This window comes from Salvelinus alpinus, chromosome 15 (genome assembly GCF_045679555.1).
Source record: "Salvelinus alpinus chromosome 15, SLU_Salpinus.1, whole genome shotgun sequence".
Taxonomy (NCBI): Eukaryota; Metazoa; Chordata; class Actinopteri; order Salmoniformes; family Salmonidae; genus Salvelinus; species Salvelinus alpinus.
The window spans coordinates 48,876,745-48,897,722 of NC_092100.1; the positions used below are offsets into that span (position 1 = coordinate 48,876,745).

Genomic DNA, 20,978 nt, shown 5'->3' on the forward strand with positions numbered 1-20,978 from the left:
TTGTTCAGAGACACAAAGACTACTCCATGGCTATTTAAAAAATTACAAAGCTCTTATCGAAGAGGAAAATAATGAAACACAATTCTAGCCCAGTTATGGATAGTAATACAACAAAAAATATAAATTTTCTATATATCTTCAAATATAACTAATTGGAACACAAAAGCACTAATTCAACATGGTGAAGATAAAAACTCAGTAAACAGAAGGCACAGTATGTGTGGATGGATGGTGTGGTGTGTGTTTTTTGGGAATGTTTGGGAAAGTGTGGTGTTGAGTGAGAAAGGAAATAGTTGCATATCCCAGAACCAATGTATTGCTGTGAGCGGGGGTGTGAGAGAGCTTTCAATGTTATTCAGATGATGGATATACTTTTTATAATGAATTATGCATCTTATTTATTGTCCTATCATGGTGGAAAGCCGCTTTAAAATAAATTATACATTTAATTTCTTAATTTCTTATCATGCGGAACAATATTTTTTTTTATATACATCTAATTTATGTATATATAGGATATTTAGGGTATTTATGATCCTATATTGATGGAACTGTCCACAACCCTATACCCTAGACAGCCACTTGAATGACCCAGATACTAAGGAGACTTAGCCGGTGGGGATTCCGGTGGGGTTCCCCCACCCAGGCAGTGGCAGTGCTGGCAACACAAGCTGCAGTAACCCATGGGGAGGGGGTCACACTCGGACATTCAGAGAGGGGGTATATTATTGTGGCCCTGGTGGCACAAAATCAAAAGTCTGACTGCATGGAGATGCTTGGGAATATGGTCAATACGGGGGACCGTGTTGTGGGTGTTTCAGAGGAAAGGGGTACATTTGACCTCCATCATCTAGGATGTGACAATGGTTAATAAAATCTCCCCATTTCTGCCCATTTTTTTGCACAGCCCTGCAGGCCTTCTCATACAGCTGCAACTGTAAATGCATTTGTAAATCAAGACCTTTCTTGTGTTGGGCTCTGGGATGGTGCAACTGTTGAGAATGTGAGCCTATGGTTGTGTTGGTTGTGGTTGTGGAAAAAGGTTGCGTGCGTGTGTGTGGGTGTATGTGTGCATCCCACAACTGTTGCGAAGGAGTAAAAGATGTTAGGGGCAATATAGGATGATTCACAATAATTGTTTGCTAATATAATAATTGCTTGCAATAATGTAATTTTGGTAATGGCGAGACTGGTGAGAGGTAAAATCCTTTGCATAAATTGCCTACTACAAATATTAATAGCTAATTATGGAAAATAAGAAACAGGATTTTAAATATATATATATATATATTTGCTGATGGCTATATAATACAAATCGAGGTTAGGGCGATGTAAATGCATTTGGCTGTTGATCTACTTCTGTTCTGTAAATGGCACTGTGTGCTCTTTTCGAAGGATGGATCCCAGTCTCTTCAGGGCTATGGGATCTGGGGGGTTGAGGGTGGTCTGCCGGGCATTGGGATGACAACCCAACTTGGGATGAGGAGGGCTTTTAGCGGGTGGAATAGTGGGGACCAATTGGAGGTTTACTTAGTAGCAATGCAAATATCATGGTACAGCTACATAGACACTTAATCATCATGTTACTTTTTAATGGTACGTTTACAAACATATATTTTGATAAATAGAATTGAAAGTTTTGTCTCATTATGGTAAGTGGTGAAATAAGTATAGCCAGCTACAATTGTAATGGCCTAGCAGATAATAAGAAAAGGCGATCAGTATTTACCTGGCTTAAAGAGAAGGAATATAATATCTATTGTTTACAGGAAACTCATTCAACAATTTTAGATAAAGTTTTGTGGAAAAAGGACTGGGGGGGGCGAAATATATTTCTCCCATGGGCAATGAAATTCAAAAGGGGTGATGGTATTAATTAACAGTATTTTTGATCCAAATGTGCAAATTGTCCAAACAGATCATCAAGGTAGATTAATTATTTTAAATATGTTATTGGACAATAGACAGATATGGCTTATTAAGCTATGCGGTCCAAATAATGATGATCCAATCTTCTTTGAAAATATATATAAGAATTTATCAACTCCACAAGCAACACTAGACTCTATTATTATGGTGGGAGATTTTAATACAGTCTTAAATACTTCTATGGACCGGAAAGGAAATCACACTACAAACTATTACCCTCAAGCACTTAAGGAAATCATGAATGTCATGGATATATTGGAATTAGTGGATATATGGAGGCTTAAATACCCTGACCTAGTGAGATATACATGGTGGAGGCTTAATCAAGCTAGTCGTCTTGACTACTTTCTTATGTCATTCTCTCTGACACCAAAAGTTTTTAAAAAATTGATAGGGGACAGAATGCGGTCGGATCATCACATAATTGGCATATATATTACTCTTACAGAATGTCCACGTGGGCGAGGATATTGGACATTTTATCAAAGCCTAAATGTGCCTTTAGAGGCCATGCAATTCAGTACTCCTCTATAAAACAAAAGCAATTTAAATCAAAAGAGTCCATATTAACAAAGGAAATTGAAGGACTACAGTAGAGATAGATAGCAATTAAAAACGGTACCATAGAGGCACAGAATAAGTTAGAGGAAAAAGAAATGGAGGAACTTATTCAAGAAAGATCCAGTGTAATATATTAGAAAAATAAAGTGAACTGGATGGAATATAGGGAAAAATGCACCAAATTATTTTTCAATCTTCGATATAGAAATGCTACCAAAATGTTTTTATTGAAACTTGTTACAGATGGAGTCACACATGATTCACCGAATTATATTTTGAAAGAGGAAGTAAAGTACACTGCTCAAAATAATTAAGGGAACACTTAAACAACACAATGTAACTCCAAGTCAATCATACTTCTGTGAAATCAAACTGTCCACTTAGGAAGCAACACTGATTGACAATAAATGTCACATGCTGTTGTGCAAATGGAATAGACAAAAGGTGGAAATTATAGGCAATTAGCAAGACACCCCCAAAAAAGGAGTGATTCTGCAGGTGGTGACCACAGACAACTTCTCAGTTCCTATGCTTCCTGGCTGATGTTTTGGTCACTTTTGAATGCTGGCGGTGCTCTCACTCTAGTGGTAGCATGAGACGGAGTCTACAACCCACACAAGTGGCTCAGGTAGTGCAGTTCATCCAGGATGGCACATCCTTGAGCAGTGTACTTTAAGAATATGTTTTCGTTTCAGTCTCCTCCATCTCCACTAACCGAAGCTAATTGAATGTATTGTTTTCCAAATAATAATGTAAAATTAACATCTGTACAGAAAGACTCATGTGAAGGCCAAATTACAGAGGATGAACTTCTTGATGCAATTAAAGCCTTTAAGGATGGGAAAACTCCAGGGCTGGATGGCATACCAGTGGAAGTATACCATTTTTTTATATACTTAGAGAACCATTATTAGCATGTTTTAACCACTCCTATATAAATGGTAGATTATCAGACACGTAACAAGAAGGTCTGATATCATTATTACTGAAACAGGATCCAAGTGGTATATATAAAGATCCAGTCCATAAAAAAAATGGAGGCCTCTTACACTTCAGTGTTGTGATGCAAAAATCCTAACAAAATGCTTGGCGCTTAGAATTTTAAAAAGTATTGTCAGATATTATTCATCCTAATCAGACAGGTTTTTTACATGGACGATACATTGGAGATAATATAAGACAAGTACCGGAAACAATAGAACACTATGAAATATCGGGGACACCAGGCCTGGTTTTCATAGCTGATTTTGAAAAGGCTTTTGATAAAGTACGACATATCCAATTAAATGGTCTGACGGAGATGTGGACATACTCGGTATACAAATCCCAAAAGAAAGAAATGATCTCACTCCAATACATTTTTATAGAAAATTAGCAAAAATAGTTAAGATCTTGCTACCATAGAAAGGAAAATACCTGTCTATTTGTGTAAAAATCACCCTGATTAACTCTTTAGTCATATCACAGTTTACCTATTTGCTTATGGTTTTGCCTACACCTAGTAACCTGCTTTTTAAATTATGTGAACAACAAATATTCAATATTATTTGGAATGGCAAGCCAGACAACATTTAAAAGGGCCTATTTATATGACAAATATGAATTCAGAGGGCAGAAATGATTAAATATTAACTTCTTATGACTGCAGGCCCAGTATTGAGTAGCTTGGATGAAAAGGTGCCCAGCGGTGCCCAGAGTAAACTGCTTGCTCCTCAGTCCCAGTTACTAATATATGCATATTATTATTAGTATTGGATAGGAAACACTCTGAAGTTTCTAAAACTGTTTGAATGATGTCTGTGAGTATAACAGAACTCATATAGCAGGCAAAAACATGAGAAATTCAACCAGGAAGTGGGAAATCTGAGGTTTGTAGGTTTTCAACTCATCGCCTATCGAATACACTGTGGGATATGGCTCAGTTTGCACTTCCTACGTCTTCCACTAGATGTCAACAGTCTAAATAACCTTGTCTGATGCTTCTAATGTGATGTGGGTCGAAGGAGAGGGGAATGAGTAATGTCTGCCATGAGCTGACCATGCTCTGACCCTGCGCGTTCACATGAGAGGGAGCTCTGTTCCATCGCACTTCTGAAGACAATGGAATTCTCCGGTTGGAATATTATTGAAGATTTATGTTAAAAACATCCTAAAGATTGATTCAATACATCGTTTGACATGTTTCTACTGACTGTTACGGAACTTTTTTACGTTTCGTCTGCTTTTAGTGAACGCGCTTTGTGACTTTGGATTTGTTTACCAAACACGCTAACAAAAGTAGCTATTTGGACATAAATGATGGACATTACCGAACAAAACGAACATTTCTTGTGGAAGTGGGAGTCCTGGGAGTGCATTCCGACGAAGATCAGCAAAGGTAAGTGAAGATTTATAATGCTATTTATGACTTTTGTTGACTCCACAATTTGGAGGGTCACTGTATGGCTTCCTTTTGTGGCTGAACGCTGTTCTCAGATTATTGAATATTTTGCTTTTGCCGTAAAGCTTTTTTGAAATTTGACACAGCGGTTGCATTAAGAACAAGTGTATCTTTAATTATATGTAAAACATGTATCTTTCATCAAAGTTTATGATGAGTATTTCTGTTATTTGATGTGGCTCTGCAATTTCTCCGGATATTTTGGAGGCATTTCTGAACATGGCGCCAATGTAAACTGAGGTTTTTGGATATAAATATGAACTTTATCGAACAAAACATATATGTATTGTGTAACATGAAGTCCTATGGGTGTCATCTGATGAAGATCATCAAAGGTTAGTGATTAATTTTATCTCTATTTCTGCTTTTTGTGACTCATGTCTTTGGCTGGAAAAATGGCTGTGTTTTTGTGTGATTTTGACCTAACATAATCGTTTGTGGTGCTTTCGCTGTAAAGCCTTTTTGAAATCGGACACTGTGGTGGGATTAACAAGAAGTGTGGTGTGAAATTATGTGAAATATTTGTATGCTTGAGGAATTTTAATTATGAGATTTCTGTTGTTTGAATTTGGCGCCCTGCACTTTCACTGGCTGTTGTCATATCGATCCCGTTAACGGGATTGCAGCCCTAAGAAGTTTTTAAAGCATTAGACCTCTCACTAAAGGCATCAGTCATACAAAAGTTATACTTAAATCCAAACTGGTTCTCTAGTAAATTGGTAGGAATGTCTCATCCTATGTTCAAGAAGGGCCTTTTTCCCTTTATTCAGATTACACCTGCTCACTTTCGGTTGTTTGAAAAGGAAATAATCTCCAAAATATTATTATTTTTTAAAGAAGCCTTAGAAAGTTGGTTTCAATTTCAGTTTAATCCATCTGAAAAGACAGAACTAATAATACAACAAATATTGTGGTTAATCTCAAATATACTAATTTATTTATTTTTTTAACCGTATTTTTTCGAAGAAATACATTTTTTTTAAGATATCATTTTAGTGAATGATATCATAAATAGGACTGGTGGAGTTATGTCACCCATGCAGCTAACACAGACATATGGAAATGTCTGCTCTACCCAAAATTACAACCAACTAATTGCAGCATTACCACAAAAATGGAAGAGGTAAGTAGAAGGGGAAAAAGTAAGGAACTTGTATGTCGGCCCTGCATTAAAGAACATAAATGGTTAAAGAAAAGTGTGATAAATAAAAACATATACCAATTTCATTTCAGGACCAAAAAACTAACAGCTGTGCCATATAAATTGCTAAATAGTTGGGAGGAGATTTTCGATTACCCATTCCATGGCACATGGTTTATGAATTGATACGCAAAACAACACCGGATTCAAAACTTCTAGTTTTTAATTTAAATTACTACACAAAATTCTTGCATCCAATAGAATGTTATATATATATATATATGGGGGATGCAATCTCCCCAGCTCTGTAAATTCTGCTGTGAGGAGGCAGTCATTAGATCATTTATTTTGGTATTGTCCACATGTAGCTCGTTTTTGGTCACAGGTCCAGGAATGGCTGAAGAGTTGCAACATTTGCCTAGAACTAACGCTGCAGATAGCAATACTGGGTGATTTGAAAAACCATAGTCAATCAATAATATAATAATTATTTTTGCAAAAAAATTTATTTTTAATTTACAATCTGTAGAAGCTATGAGAATAGAAAGGTTCAGTACTTTTGTGAAGCATCACAGCACAGTTGAAAAATATACAAATAGAAATCCAAAATGGATGGTGTTAGGAGATAGATGGGAGGGGTTGAATGGAGCTGAAGGGTGGGAGTAATAACAAGATTGTCACGACCTGACCATAGATTGCTTTGTATGTTTCTATGTTTTGTTTGGTCAGGGTGTGATGTGGGTGGGCATTCTATGTTGTATGTCTAGGTTGTCTGTTTGTATGCGTTTGGCCTAGTATGGTTCTCAATCAGAGGCAGGTGTCAGTCGTTTGTCTCTGATTGGGAGCCATATTTAGGTAGCCGGTTTGTCAATGTGTTTTGTGGGTGATTATTTTCTGTTCAGTGTTTTTTTGTATTTCACCGTTCAGGACTGTTTCGTTTCGTTCTCGTTATTTTGTTTTGTGTTCATGATAATAAATTATCAATATGGACACTTACCACGCTGCGCATTGGTCCTCCTCTTCTCATTCCAACGACGAGCGTTACAGAATCACCCACCACAACCGGACCAAGCAGCGTGGTACCCAGGAGCAGCGGGTTCAAGACTCCTGGACTTGGGAGGAGATCTTGGATGGCAAGGGACCCTGGGTACAGCCGGGAGAATATCGCCGCCCCAAGGCAGAGCTGGAGGCAGCGAAAGCCGAGAGGCAGCGTTATGAGGAGGCAGCACGACAGCGTGGCTGGAAGCCCGAGAGGCAGCCCCAAAAATGTATTGGGCGGGGGCACACGGGGAGTGTGGCTAAGTCAAGTAGGAGACCTGAGCCAACTTCCCGTGCTTACCGTGGAGAGAGGTGGTCCGGGCAGGCACTGTGTTATGCGGAGAAGCGCACGATGTCCCGGTGCGCTACATTGCCGCTCCTCGTATCGGCCGGGCTAGAGTGGGCATTGAGCCAGGTGCTATGAAGCCAGCTCAGCGCATCTGGTCTCCAGTGCGTCTCCTCGGCCCGGGGTATATGGCACCAGCCCTATGCACGGTGTCCAAGATTCGCCAGCACAGCCCAGTGCGGTCTGTTCCACCTCGCTTCACTGGCCGGGCTACAGGGAGTATCCAGCCAGGGAAGGTTGTGCAGGCTCGGTGCTCGAGACCTTCAGTGCGCCTCCACGGTCCGGTCTATCCGGTGCCTCCTCCACGTACCAGACCTCCGGTGGCAGCCCCACGCACCAGTCTGTCTCTCCGTGTCCTTCCTCCAGGTGCTCCCGCCTGTCCAGCGCCGCCTGAGCCGCCCTCCTGTCCAGCGCCGCCTGAGCCGCCCTCCTGTCCAGCGCCGCCTGAGCCGCCCTCCTGTCCAGCGCCGCCTGAGCCGCCCGTCTGTCCTGAGCCGCCTGAGCCGCCCGTCTGTCCAGCGCCGCCTGAGCCGCCCGTCTGTCCTGAGCCGCCTGAGCCGCCCGTCTGTCCTGAGCCGCCTGAGCCGCCCGTCTGTCCTGAGCCGCCTGAGCCGCCCGTCTGTCCTGAGCCGCCTGAGCCGCCCGTCTGTCCTGAGCCGCCTGAGCCGCCTGAGCTGCCCGTCTGTCCTGAGCTGCCCGTCTGTCCTGAGCTGCCCGTCTGTCCTGAGCTGCCCGTCTGTCCTGAGCCGCCCGTCTGTCCTGAGCCGCCTGAGCCGCCCGTCTGTCCTGAGCCGCCTGAGCCGCCCGTCTGTACTGAGCCGCCAGTCTGTGCTGAGCCGCCTGAGCCGCCCGTCTGTCCTGAGCCGCCCGTCTGTCCTGAGCTGCCCGTCAGTCAGGAGCCGCCTGAGCCGCCCGTCAGTCAGGAGCCGCCTGAGCCGCCCGTCAGTCAGGAGCCGCCTGAGCCGCCCGTCAGTCAGGAGCCGCCTGAGCCGCCCGTCAGTCAGGAGCCGCCTGAGCCGCCCGTCAGTCAGGAGCCGCCTGAGCCGTCAGGCAGGCAGGAGCCGCCTGAGCCGCCCGTCAGGCAGGAGCCGCCTGAGCCGCCCGTCAGTCAGGAGCCGCCTGAGCCGCCCGTCAGTCAGGAGCCGCCTGAGCCGCCCGTCAGTCAGGAGCCGCCTGAGCCGCCCGTCAGTCAGGAGCCGCCTGAGCCGCCCGTCAGTCAGGAGCCGCCTGAGCCGCCCGTCAGTCCGGAGCCGCCTGAGCCGCCCGTCAGTCCGGATCTGCCAGAGTCTCCCGCCAGTCCGGAGCGGCCCCTCAGTCCGGAGCTGCCCCTCAGTCCAGAGGCGCCCCTCACTCCAGTGGGGTCCTTTTATTAGTCCTGAGGAGGATAAACGAGGTGTGTTATCGATTACTACTTCCTTCGTATTATCGTATTAACCCCTCGTTTCATGTGTCTCTCCTCAGGCCGGTGGTAGCTGGTCCCCTGCAGGACGGTGAGGTTCCGGAGGTCCCTCCGCCCCCTCTGGACATCGAGGGGTCCCCGGCGTACACGATACGGGCCATTCTGGACTCGAGACGCCGGGTGAGGGACCTGCAGTACCTCGTGGACTGGGAGGGGTATGGGCCGGAGGAGAGGTGCTGGGTCCCGGTGGGGGACATATTGGATCCATCTATGCTAAGGGAATTCCATCGTCTCCATCCGGATCGCCCGGCGCCTCGCCCTCCGGGTCGTCCTCGAGGCCGGTGTCGGCGCGCTGTGGGAGCCACGCGTCAGGGGGGGGGGGGGTACTGTCACGAATATCACCGAAGGTGGCTCCCCTTCCCGTTCGGGTGGCGCTCGGCGGTCGTCGTCGCCGGTCTACTAGCTGCTACCGATCCTTTTTTCCCTTTTTGTTTTGTTGGGTCTAATTGGTTTCACCTGTTCCTTGTTTGGGGTTTTTGGGTTGGGTTATTTAAGTTCAGTTAGCCCGCTTGTGTTCGTGCGAGATTGTTTTGCTGTAGGTGGTATAGGAGTGTCTCTGTTTTTTTGTATTGTCCACTGTACAGTATATGTACCTGTGTAGTACATTATTTTTGGAGTGTTTACGCCTGTGTTCGGCGTCACCCTCGTTTTGCGCAGTATTGTACGGAATAAAGTTTTTTTTCCGAATCCTCTGCTCTCTGCACTTGACTCCACACCCATCACTCTACGCACCGTTACAAAGATAAAAAATCTAAAACATACGGGTTCTGTAAAATGTATATAGGTTCAGAAATTTTGTGAAATAGCACAGTTACAAATAGAAATCAAACTGGATGGACATCAGAAATAGAGGAAGATCTAAAAACAAACAAAATATAACTATTGTAAAATAGATTGTGTCTGTAAAATGTGTATAAGATGTATAAACTGAAGGTAGAAGCCTAAGTGTTATTGTTTATTAGTTTACTCTAATTGGGGGAAGTGTGGTAGGGTTTGCGGGGAATAAGAAAGGTGTATATTTTTTATGTATATCTATATAGGTATGCGTATGTGTATATGTATGTGTATGTATATGGATATATATATTTACCAAAAAAAGATATGGGGGATTGTCACGCCCTGACCTTAGAGATCCTTATTATTCTCTATTTTTGGTTAGGTCAGGGTGTGACTTGGGTGGGAAAGTCTATGTTTTCTATTTCTTTGTTTTTGGCCGAGTGTGGTTCCCAATCAGAGGCAGCTGTCTATCGTTGTCTCTGATTGGGGATCATATATAAGTTGTCATTTTCCTTTTGGGTTTTGTGGGATCTTGTTTTCTGTTTAGTGTCTGAACCGTGAAGCACGGGGGTGGCAGCATCATGTTGTGGGGGTGCTTTGCTGCAGGAGGGACTGGTGCACTTCACAAAATAGATGGCATCATGTGGCAGGAAAATTATGTGGATATATTGAAGCAACATCTCAAGACATCCGTCAGGAAGTTAAAGCTTGGTCGAAAATGGGTCTTCCAACTGGACAATGACCCCAAGCAAACTTCCAAAGTTGTGGCAAAATGGCTTGACAACAAAGTCAAGGTATTGGAGTGGCCATCACAAAGCCCTAACCTCAATCCTATAGAAAATGTGTGGGTAGAACTGAAAGGCATATGCGAGCAAGGAGGCCTACAAACTTGACTCAGTTACACCAGCTCTGTCAGGAGGAATGGGACAAAATTCACCCAAATTATTGTGGTAAGCTTGTGGAAGGCTACCCGAAACATTTGACCCAAGTCAAACAATTTAAAGGCAATGCTACCAAATACTAATTGATTGTATGTAAACTTCTGACCCACTGGGAATGTGATGAAAGAAATAAAAGCTGAAATAAATCATTCTCGCTACTATTATTCTGACATTTCACATTCTTAAAATAAAGTGCTGATCCTAACTGACCTAAGACAGGGAATTTTTACTAGGATTAAATGTCAGGAATTGTGAAACTGAGTTTAAATGTATTTGGCTAAGGTGTATGTAAACTTCTGACTTCAACTGTACCTTAATAGAAAATGACTCAAGTGAAATTCACTCAGTAAAATACTACTTGAGTAAAAGTCTAAAAGTATTTGGTTTTAACTATACTTAAGTATCAAAAGTAAAAGTAGAAATAATTTAAAGTGACTTCTATTAGGCAATCCAAACAGCACAATTTTCTTTTCTTTTTTAATATATATACGGATAGTCAAAGGCACACACCAACACTCAGACACAATTTACATATGAAGCATGTGTGTTTAGTGAGTCTGCCGCATCAGAGGCAGTAGGGATGACCAGGGATGTTCTCTTGAAAAGTGTGTGAATTTAACCATTTTCCAGTCCTGTTTAGCATTCCAAATGTAACAAGTACTTTTGGTTGTCAGGGAAAATGTATGGGTAAAAAGTACACTATTTTCTTTAGAAATGTAGTGAAGTAAAAGTTGTCAAAAATATAAATAGTAAAATGTTAAACGTTGGTGCACATCCGCTGGATAGGGAGCCATTTCTTATGTTCAACATAGGAGGGCAAAGCACAGGAAGTAGCTCTTTCAGTAGTTTTGTTCGAATAGGGTCCAGTATGCAGCTTGAAGGTTTAGAGACCATTACCATTTTCATGAATGTGTCAAGAGATACAGGATTAAACAACTTGAGTGTCTCCATTGATCCTAGGTCTTGGCAGTTCTGTGCAAACTCAGGACAACTGAGCTTTGGAGAAATACGCAGATTCAAAGAGGAGTCGCAATTTCCTTTCTAATGATCATGATCTTTTCATCGAAGAAGTTCATGAATGTATCACTGCTAAAGTGAAAGCTATCCTCTCTTGTTGATTGCTGCTTTTTAGTTAACCTTGCGACAGTATAAAATTACATTTTGGACTGTTCGTATTCTCCTCAGTTAGGTTGGAAAAATAGGATGATCAAGCAGCAGTGAGGGCTCTTCGATATTGCACTGTACGGTCTTTCCAAGCTAGACGGAAGACTTCCAGTTTGGTGGAGCTTGGGTATTTTTTGTATACCAGGGAGCAAATTTATTGTGACAAATATGTTTTGTTTTTACGAGTGCGACTGCACAAGGTTAAATTTAGATCCTCAGTTAGGTGGTTAACTGATTTTTGTACTCTGACGTCCTTGGGTAGGTGGAGGGAGTCTGGAAGGGCATCTAAGAATCTTTGGGTTGTCTTTGGATCTTTTGTTGGAGTCTGAGCAGATTATTTGTTGCGATTGCAAACATAATAAAATGGTGGTCCGATAGTCCAGGATTATGAGGAAAAACATTTAGATCCACAATATTTATTCGATGGGATAAAACTAGATCTGGGGTATGACTGTGGCAATGAGTAGGTCCAGAGACATGTTGGACAAAACCCACTGAGTTGATGATGGCTCTGAAAGCCTTTTGGACTGGGTCTGTGGACTTTTACAAAAATGGGAATATTATCAGTGAATATTATCAATATTACCTACAAGGTCCGATAGGAATTCAGGGAACTCAGTGAGGAATGTTGTATACGGCCCTGGAGGCCTTTAAACAGTAACTGTAAAAAGGGATTGAGTAGACTGCATAGATTTCTTAACTAGAATCTAACAAAAACGTAGTCATTTTTTTTTGTAAGTTGAAATTTGTCAAATCTGTCAAATGTTAGCAACACCTCTGCAATTGCGGGATGCGTGGGGGATATGGTCACTAGTGTAACCAGGAGGAGAGGCTTGAGCCATGTTTTAGTCAGACCAATCACATCAAGATTATGATCAGTGATTAGTTCATTGACTATGACTGCATTGGAAGTGAGGGATCTAACATTAAGTAGCCATATTTTGAGATGTGAGATATCACAATCTCTTTCAATAATGACAGGAATGGAGGAGGTTTTTATTCAAGTGAGATTGCTAAGGCGAACACCGCCATGTTTTGTTTTGCTCAACCTAGATCGAGTCACAGACACGGTCTCAATGGGGATAGCTGAGCTGACTACACTGACTGTGCTAGGGGCAGACTCCACTAAGCTGGCAGGCTGGCTAACAGGGTGCAGGCCAGGCAGCAGGCTATCTCATTGTGGTGCTAGAGGAGTTAGAGCCATGTCTATGTTCATAGATAAAATGAGAGCACCCCTCCAGCTAGGATGGAGTCCGTCACTCCTCAGCAGGCCAGGCTTGGTCCTGTTTGTGGGTGAGTCCCAGAAAGAGGGCCAATTATTTCCAAATTCTATCTTTTGGGAGGGGCAGAAAATGGTTTCATCCATCGATTGAGTTGTGAGACAATTACTCAATTTACACGCTGAAGCTATGTTGCGCTTGCTGACTTCTGACTGTTTCATCCTGGTGCCGACGTCGATAACAATATCTCTATACTCTCTACACTCGCTAGTTTTAGCCTTAGCCAGCACCATCTTCAGATTAGCCTTCACGTCGGTAGCCCTGCCCCCTGGTAAACAGTGTATGATCGCTGGATGATTATTTTTAAGTCTAATATTGCGTGTAATGGAAAGGGTTTTCAATTTGTCACAGCAAATGATGGGATGCTTCAGCGGCTTTGGCGACTCAGACCCCGTAACGGGTGGAGGAGAGACCTGAGAAGGCTCGGCCTCTGACTCTGCCTTAATAGGGGAGAACCGGTTGAAAATTTGTCGGCTGAATGAGCGACACCGGTTGAACATGCCGACAGCATTTCTTTCCGGAAGCCTTGAAAAAAAATGTCCGGCTGCGGGGACTGTGCAGGGGGATTTATACTATTATCTGTACTTACTGCTGGCACAGATGCTGTTGCATCCTTTCCTACACTTAAATTGCCCTTGCCTAATGATTGCATCTGAAGCTGTGCATTCAACACGGCTATCCTTACTGTAGTAACCTGGTATATTTGTTTACCAATAGATGGCAGTATTGGCTCAAGACAGGGGTTTGCTTTCTGCTAGCCGTAGCCATTTCCTATGTCTGCCTATATAACCGTGATTTAAGAAGGCTTCAGGTAGCTTAAGCCAGGTGCATGAAAGAATGTTATTCTAAGTTACAATTAAATAATAAACCGTACTTACGTGCCATAAGTCATCAATCTAAGAAGCCCCTAAGGATACTACATTCACCATAAGGCGATAGTTCTCCTGTATATTATGAGTACAGCGACTGCAATGTTAATGTTACTACTTTTTCGGCTGGTGGAGGTCCTGTAGAACCATGTCCAGATAAAGCGTCCGGGGTGAAAAAGTTGAATGAAAAAGTAGAGCGAGGTAAAAACAAAGACGTTTGTAAATTTATTATAAGTAAAAAATGAAAAGTTTGGCACATAGCCAAGTAGTGTCGTGGAAATATTCGGTCAATCATATTTCACAAATACCGGAGCATGTGCATTCAAATAGACGTGTATTACAATATAACAAAAGCCGAGCTGGTTCATGAAACAACTCCCTTTCCAATCTTGGCAGACTACTTTTACATTTTTCCTCCTTACTCATAGTAACTCCTCTTAATGCATCATCCCCTCTGACATTTAGCCATCGTTATCTTATTGCCTTGCACTAAGTTTAGTTTGGTTTCATATTAGGGCATGGATAGAGCCACAGCAATAGTCCAAAAATAGACATGTTCTCACCTTAAGCCAGGTTCATGTATGTAGGACCATAGTAACAGTCCTTGGCACTTTACAGAAATAACCATACATGTCATCCTGCTAACTCCTCTGAAAGGGACACCCATGTTCTGGAAAAGACCCAAGAGGTGTAACCACAGCAACAGTACATAGTTGGCCATAACACAGTTACAGGAATAACCAGCCGTGTCCACACCCCAGACAGGTGCATGTCTAATGACCCAGAGCACATATAGAGTGCACTAGTTTTGCTGACTATCCTGATATGTATAATGGCCACACATGTTCTGGAAAATTCACAATAGTAGCCACAAACAGCACAACAGCATGGAGACAAATCCGGAAGTTGAGGGTGGAGCAATAATTCATTATTATCGAGCAAAATGGGTAAATATATCCTGATATTACTTTTTGTCCATATCGCCCAGCTCTACTGATATGTCCAAAATATTATATCACAATATTTTTCTAATTTTGGATGGTATGGCAGTATTTGCCGGTATTATACGTTTCTAGTTCTAAATATGTTTTATGAGTAGTGCATGGATGGCAATACATTCTAAATGTTTTATACTTATTAACCAAACTAGGACAAAACTGACAGTAATGCAACGTGAGACCAGTTGTACTTAAGAGTATCTTAGCCGTTAAGCCTTACTTTCATATTTTACTTTGTTCTATTGTGCTTTTACCAATGGCAAAAGTACTTTATCTGAAACCGTCTAAGAGCAGCCCATAGGCAACAGCTTGCAGGAGGAGATGAGGAGGAGGGTTTCTACTGACACAGGCTGACTTTGCTGAAGGGCACAGTAGAACAGCAGAGCCATGGCCTTCTTTAGCGCTTGACATGTCGCCTCTCTCGCTCTCTCGCTTGGGGTAATTGAAGCTAGGGTGATGGAAAGGGTCCAGGAGTTGCTGCCATTGCATCATGCTGATGAGTCAGGGCAGTGGCAGAGTGGCCTTACAGGGCATATTGTATTAAAGCCTCCTTTCCTCTCCTCCTTCCAGCCCACTTCATCTCTGTGTTCTGGCCCTTTGGCACTGTTACCACTGCCGCACTCAAATGAACCAATGGCAGGGATGAACATCGGAATTGTGTGTGTGTGTGTGTGTGTGTGTGTGTGTGTGTGTGTGTGTGTGTGTGTGTGTGTGTGTGTGTGTGTGTGTGTGTGTGTGTGTGTGTGTGTGTGTGTGTGTGTGTGTGTGTGTGTGTGTGTGTGTGTGTGTGTGTGTGTGTGTGTGGCAGGGTCAGCATTCCTCCCCTCTAGGGTACATTTCCCAGCTGAGAGAGATGTACACATGACACAGTTAGAAAAAGCTGGTACAATCTGTTGCAAAAGAAATGAACTAAAGCAATCTAGTCCTTTCTCTTTCCTCTGAATGAATAAAGATTTTACTATGATAATATCACTCCCATCCATTACGATTCTGCTGCCATTTTGAACCAGTTCTTGTGAAAGATCTTATCTCAATAAGATAAAGCTGGCTAAATAAAGGTTAGATAAAATACAATCCTACCTGCTGACTTGTTTGTCACAGATGTGATGTGTGTAGGAGTTAATGCTGTGGTGCTCTAGTTAGGAGTGGAGAGGAGGAATGTTCTCCTACTTGGCTTAGGTGAGAGTATCATTACATCCCTGTGCCTAGCCTCATGCCCACCCTCTCTGTGCCCATGCTGGACCACACAGAATGAGCATCAATAAGTGATGGCCATTCTGGGCTCTGGTCCAGGCGTCCCTCTTATCAGTGGTGGGATGATGAGCAGACTGGGGCCAAATGTAATTGCTTCAACGAGAGGAGCTGAACACTGGCTTTCTCCTGGCTGACCTTTAAAATGAACACAGCATGTACACAGACTACAGACAACACAAGGTGGGAGGGAAAACACTGAATATGAGATTGTTGTTGTGTCTGCTACGGATTTGGTACCATGCTGAGTGTAGGCATTAGTATTTTCTGTAAAGCTTTTCCTGTTGATGACAAAAGTACAAGAGACATTGTACAGTACATTTTGTATGGTTTATGGGAAGGATTTTGATGTCTGTAAATCCAGATGCATTCACGCCACACACACACACACACACACACACAGTCAGTTATGCTTTGTTTTGTTTAGTTTCAGTTTAGTATAACGTCAATGGAAATTCCCAATCAAGAATGGAATCTCAACAGATAAAGGCAGCATTGGTCACAGGTATTCTCGGGGTAAACCATATGACTTGTTAAAATGAAACCAAAACCGAGATAGAGATCTAAATATTTGCGTTTTAAAATGTATTTGTTAATTAAGTCTAGCTTGTAATCCTGGATGTGTAGCTAACAGGTGTTTATTCATACAGTAGCTTTTAAATGTTTAAAGTTCAAATGAGCGCAATCTACTGTGTTAGAGAATAATAAAAAGCATATCAAATAATTGTGTCTTTCATCTCTCTGTGTTTCATACACTGAAGAAAAATATAAACACAACATGTAAAGTGTTGGTCCCATGTTTTATGAGCTGAATTAAAAGATCCCAGAAATGTTCCATACGCACAAAAAGCTTATTTCTATCAAATGTTGTGCAGAAATATGTTTACATCCCTGTTAGTGAGCATTTCTCCTTTGCCAATATAATCCATCCAGCTGACAGGTGTGGCATATCAAGAAGCTGATTAAACAGCATGATCATTACACAGGTGCACATTGTGCTGGAGACAATAAAAGGCCACTCTAAAATGTGTAGTTTTGGAACACAACACAATGCCACAAGTTTTGAGGGAGTGTGCAATTGGCATGCTGACTGCAGGAATTTCCACCAGAGCTGTTGCCAGAGATTTGAATGTGAATTCTTCTACCATAAGCCATCTCCAATGTCATTTTAGAAAATTTGGCAGTATGTTCAACTGGCCTCACAACCGAAGACCACGTGTAACTAGGGCTGTGGCGGTCATGACATTTTGTGAGCCGGTGATTGTCAAGCAATTACCTGCCGGTCTCAGGGTAATTGACCTTTAATTAACATAAACATGTTTAGCATCTCCTTGCTTTCAAACCTTTGGAACGTCTACATTTTAAAAATTCGAATAAATTCATTTAATATACTAGACCATCACAATATAGCCATTAGTTATTTTTGACAGGCGTAAAGAAACATGATATGAAGAAAATGTAGTCTATTTCAGGAAGAACAGAATAGCACACACTGAGTTGTCCTTATGTTAGGTCCTCATCTGGCTATTCCATATGGCTGTGGGCTACACTAGTTCATTTAGCAGGCAAGATTTGCTTAGAATACTGTGATGTTATTTTATAGTATGAAGAATACAATTGAACATACATGAATTAAATAGAAAGGATATTTTATCCAAATGATTTCAGAGGGAATGTGCACATGCATGTGTTTAGCGGTTAACAATGCTTAACTTAGAGTTATTTATGCAACTTTAATTTTGATACAAACGTTACGCTATATGTTTTGATTTCTAATACATTCTAAGGCTGCATGATGCGACTCTAATAATGATATTTTTTAAAGTTGCATAAAAGGCATGAGCTCTATTTCTTGCGCAGGCTGCACACACTTAATCAGTCTCTCATTCCAAATTTGACAAGCACCTGATAATATTCTCAACCGTCAGACTATTCTTAATTTAATCTGATCTTTACATATAGCCTACTAATATACAGTACCAGGCAAACGTCTGGATACACATACTCATTCAAGTTTTTTTTTCTTTTTACTATTTTCTACATTTACAATAATAGTGAAGACATCAAAACTATGAAACAACTCATATGGAATCATGTAGTAACCAAACAAGCTTAACCTGGAATGCTCTTTCAACAGTCTTGAAGGAGTTCCCACATATTCTGAGCACTTGTTTGTTGCTTTTCCTTCACGCTGCAGTCCAACTCATCCCAAACCATCTCAATTGGGTTGAGGTTGGGTGATTGTGGAGGCCAGCTCATCTGATGCAGCACTCCATCACTCTCCTTCCTGGTCGAATATCCCTTACTGTAACGGTTGTCGAAGTCGTTCTCCTCCTCAGACGAGGAGGAGCATGGATCGGACCAACACGCAGCGAGGTATGTAGACATAATGATATTTAATTATAATAACGAATACGAAAATACAAGACAAACTACAAAACAACAAACGACGTCAACAGACCTGAACATGCGAACTAACATAAACACGAAGAACGCACGAACAGACTAAACAAAACGAAACAGTACCGTGTGGTGCACAAACACAGACACAGCAACAATCACCCACAAACAAACAGTGTGAACAGCCTACCTAAATATGGTTCTCAATCAGAGGAAACGTAAAACACCTGTCCCTGATTGAGAACCATATCAGGCTAGTTAACATGAACCCAACACAGAAACACATAACATAGAATGCCCACCCAACTCACGTCCTGACCCACTAAAACAAACAATTAACACAATAACTAGGGTCAGAACGTGACACTTACACAGCCTGGGGCCTGTTGCACAAAACTAGGATAAGGGATTAAGCCAGGATATCTTGGTGATCCTGGCTCAATTGATCCGTAATCCGGTTGCACTAAAGATGGATAGGGGGCAGGAGGATATGTTATGGTATAAATTACCATGGAGATTTATTCTGTGGAGCTAGCCTGCTCCAGACCAGGCTAAATTCCAGGATCTATTTAATCTCATCCCTAATGTCAGTCAGCAGTCACCACAAATGGAAACCAATAGTTATTTCACTGCTCACTATACATTGTTATCACATATAACTAGACCCACTGTTATTATTTAAACGTTTGTGATCATTAATTTCAATGATTTTGGATAAAAAATGATTTTTAGATGATGTTGCTATCATTAGATAATTTACAGTTTCCCATAGACTATAAGGCTATATATAAAATGATAGAATATTAGGGCCACAGAGGGGAAAAAAACACAAGTCATAATATTGTAACCAGTTGTTTTAAAGGAGGACAGTTGTTAAAATGACAGATGTGGGGCATTTCGTGAAATTGTACTTCAGTATGGTTTCATAAACAAAGACATGCTGATGTGCCAGAATATTAAGTATCACATTGTCATAAGTATCAAAACTGTAAAAACAATATGTAGCTTTTCTGCAGAAAGAACCAGCCTCATAAATTTATGACTTTATCCTTTTTCTTCAGTGTGGCCCTAGTACTCTGTCATATAAACAAATACACATTCCATATGAATATAAAAACACAATGTGTAACATTATGTTCCTTTATTGAATAAGGACAAAACAAAGCAGGTAAACCATCAGCTCCTTTCGAAACTGAAGTCACAGTGACTCTACAAGATGGAAAGCACAGAATCCAAGCATATTATACAAAATGATACATACACATTCAAAGGTCTGTATATAACACACCCTGCATGTCTGCACACTAAAATAAATGCAGGACAAATCCATACACATCAACTGAACAGACAAATGAATGGATGCAGTAGCCTCCCTGCAGCCTTGTATTACACACAGTATACCGCACAAACATCATAAGAGGCCAAATTCGTCAAAAAACGAACCCAAAAAAAACCAAATTCCTCTGCCACCGCAGGACATATTTAACCAAAATTGAAAGCACACATACTAACTAAAATAATTCAACACATATTGGTCCCTCAGCAGCCGACCACTGTCGTCATCAGGGAAGATTGCCGGATTGTCCCAGTCCATGGCTGGTGGCACTCTGGGGGCCCTCTCCTTCCTCAGGCAGGCCACATTGTGGAGGACAGCACAAGCCACAGTAATATCACATGCCCTAACAGGGCTGACCCTTAATTTGTGAAGGCAGTGAAAGCGTGCCTTCAGGAGGCCAAAGGTCATTTCAACTCTGGCCCTGGTCCTGGCATGGGCATGGTTGTAGGCCTGCTGTGCTTCCTGGGGGTCTGTGAAAGGTGTCAGGAGAAAAGGCTGGCAGCCATACCCCCTGTCTCCCAGCAACACACCAGAGAATTCACCTGTCAACACAAAATCTCATCATTACTACCTCATAAACACAGTGATATTCTTGACACAGCCATGATGGTTATAAATAGGGGTTGTGTGGCTTACCTTGTGATAGGCACTGATAGATTTCAGAGGCCCGAAAGATTCTGGAGTCATGGACTGAGCCAGGCTATTTTGCCACAACATTGCTGATCACACAGTCAGCATTGCAGACCATCTGAAATCATAAGATGAGGAATATTACACCAATCAATGCACATCACTGGCAATGCAGAGTGTTCGTCAATGGACAATATCAAAAAGTTATGTTCACCTGAACATTAATGCTGTGAAAGGATTTCCTATTCACAAAATCGGCCTCATGGGCACCTGAGGGGGCTTTTATCCTTATGTGTGTACAGTCCACTGCACCAATGACATTGGGGAAACCTGTCACACAAAGTAATGAGTATCCTACTATGTGTTAACAGTTGTCCTGTAATTTGTAGATCCTCTTACCTGCAATCCTATAGATCTC

General features: G+C 42.0%; 1 protein-coding gene and 1 long non-coding RNA gene across 11 annotated transcripts in view; one reads left to right on the forward strand and one right to left on the reverse strand.

Moving 5' to 3' along the window:
* LOC139540223 (protein bicaudal D homolog 1-like) overlaps window positions 1-20,978 on the forward strand; it is a 112,586-nt gene that overhangs the window by 47,582 nt on the left and 44,026 nt on the right. The window lies entirely within an intron of this gene.
* LOC139540228 (uncharacterized) lies at window positions 19,700-20,960 on the reverse strand. Its single transcript, XR_011668130.1, has 2 exons — window positions 20,567-20,960; window positions 19,700-20,472 (listed from the first exon to the last, which is right to left on the reverse strand). It is a non-coding gene; the product is annotated as an uncharacterized lncRNA (long non-coding RNA).